We start from the raw sequence: 2,873 nt of genomic DNA on the forward strand, positions 1-2,873 counted from the left end.
GTTGGTAAAGTAAAGGAGCTGGGTCCATAATTCATTAATATGTATTACATACTTTTATTTTAGAATCCAAATCTTGATGAGTGTGTGTGTGTGTGTGTGTGTGTGTGTGTGTGTGTATTTTCTTTGCTCAGAAGCAGGGTGAATGGGAAATAGCATGGGATGCCAAAGTGATGACATAGAGTGGTACAAAGAAGCATTGGAATCAGATAGTACCTTCAGGGGATGGCAAGGTTCAGAGAAGAGATATTTTGTGTTTTTAGGATATGAAGAATCTGAGAATGTAAACAGAAGCAAAGGAGCCAGTGAAAAGGCCTGAAGATGTAAGGCAGGGGTCAGAAGCTGAAATGCCTTTATGGTCTGGGTAGGTGGTTAAATAACTGAAGCTAGTGAATGTAATTCAGTAGGAAAGAGTGGGAGTAGAGATAAAGTCAAGCATGTGTGCCCTGGATAGCACAGGGAACCATATTCAGTATACTGGGATAAACCATAATGGAGAAAAATATAAAAAAAGAATATATATATGTGTATAACAGTCACTTTGCTGTACAGCAGAAATTAGCACAACATTGTAAATCAACCACACTTCAATAAAAAAAATAATTAAAAAAAAGATTGTGTGTCTTGTCTAAAAGCATTAAAAAACCAAACCAAAACAAAACTATGCAGACCAAAAATCAAGTCTGTTGGCTAATATCAAACTTTGAGTTAATGACACCTGGTATAAAGGATGGAGCAAAGTTTTAGGGGAAATGGGTCAAAATGGGATCAAGAACAAAGGTAGGGTGATGAACCAAAGAAGAAGAGGATATCTTTCTTGAGGTTATACAATGGTAGTAAAAATGTGGTGATAGATGTTTTGATGTGGAGAGGAGAAAAGACACAGAAGTTGATGCCCCTCAATCTTCTCAGGAAAATATAAAGCGAGATTTCTCATAGAGGTGTTTTGAAGACCAAACATGAACTGTGGTCTTGGGACTAGGGAGAAGGCCTGTGTGATATTGTGATTTATAATAAAAAATATATATGTGGTCTTCGTCCCTGTTTCTGGCAGGGAGCTCTTAAAACACTTGGAATTTCCTGAATGATGAGAGTCAAAAAGATGTCTCTCATTATGTTAATGAGATGACATTTGGAAATCACCTAAGGATGGAGGCTGGTTGCCAGGAGAACCACCCAATTGCTTAGAGGGTTGAAGCTTTCAGTCCCAACCCTTGACCACCGGGGAGGGGAAAGGGGCTGGAGGGTGAATGATTAACCAATAATACCTATCCAATGAAACCTCCATAAAACCCCAAAAGGAAGGGGTTCAGAGAGCTTCTGGGTTGGTGAACAGGTGGAGGTCTGGGGAGAGTGACACAGCTCAGAGAGGGCATGGAAGCTCTGTGCCCTTTCCTCATGCCTAGCCCTATCCATCTCTTCCATTGGGCTGTTAAATCCTTTTATAATAAACTGGTAATAATCTTGTAAGTAAACTGTTTCTCCGAGTTCTGTGAGCCTCTCTAGCGAATTAAACAAACCCAAGGAAGGAGTCATGGGAAACTCTGAAGTATAGCCAGTTGGTCAGAAGCACAAGTGATAACCTGAGCTTGCAATTGGCATCTGAAGGAGGAGGGGGCAGTCTTGTGTGACTGAACCCTTAACCTCTAGGATGTGATGATATCTTCATGTAGATAGTGTCAGAATTGAGTCAAGTTGTAGGACACCAAGCTGGTGTTGAGAGTTGCTTGGTGTGGGAAAAACCTGGAGAAATTACTATAAGAAGCACAATAGGAAACTGGTAAAAAAAAAAAAAGGAATGAAACAGTTGCTCACTAGCAGAGAAAGAACAGCTGGATTTGTACTGGACCCACTTAGCATGGTTTTGTGACTTTTTTCTAAACATACACCAAAACTGTTTCTATTCTGTCTTTTGCCACTCATTTGTAGTGTGTTCAATGAATACAGACCCTTGCATTGTTGAACTATGACAAATGTGATTCAAGGCAAATGTGCAACCAAAAAATATCAGATTGCCTTAATTTTTCTGAGAATGATTTTTGGTTTCTTTATGTCACTTATAATTCCTTTTAATGTGGAAGATCAAGAATTGATCCAATAGTATTTTTTTTCATCATAGAAATATGTCTGTGTGTGAACTCTGCATTCAGTTTTTTTTTTTTTAATTTGTGAATGTCCTCTTAGCCCAGGGATATCAGAAGGAGGGACATGATTCTCAGACAGAGGCTGTGGCACAGGTTACCATGGATGGTACCACTATCAGTTTGATATACAGAACAATATTTCCATAGTCTTTTAACATCCCTGCAGTGTTAATCTCATGGATCATATTTTAGGTACCTTAAGATGTGAGTTTGTTTTAACATTTCTCATAGATCAGAAAGTACACTGCTAGTTCAGTTTCTCGCTAATATGGCATGACAAAAATGTGGAGCGGAAAGAAGTAGTTCCTGAATAAGAAACTAGTAAAATTTGCACATTTTTCAACCAGCAAAGAGTTTTTAAACATCTAAAATGACCTTAGGGATGTGCTAGGTACTATTGGGGGTTTCAAATGTAATGAGAGTTTTCATGACAATTTCTTACAAGAGAGTAGTCAGGGTAAGGAAAGAACCACACTTGCCAAGGGGAGGCAATAAAGCTGTTGGATTACTAGCCCTTCTAGAGTGACCTGTGGATGGGAAGAGATCTACTGGAGACAACTTTTGTTCAGAGGGCTAGGCAGTGTGCCACAGGGCAGGGAAGGAGGAAGTGAACAGAGGGAGCATCATGATAATGAAAGAACTGAGTAGATGAGAGAGAGCAGGGAAGATTTTCAGCAGTTGTTATGCCAAGGAACCGAGGATAGAGGGATATGTACATACAGGTTTCCCCTG

This window comes from Hyperoodon ampullatus, assembly GCF_949752795.1.
Source record: "Hyperoodon ampullatus genome assembly, chromosome: X".
NCBI classification, from domain to species: domain Eukaryota; kingdom Metazoa; phylum Chordata; class Mammalia; order Artiodactyla; family Ziphiidae; genus Hyperoodon; species Hyperoodon ampullatus.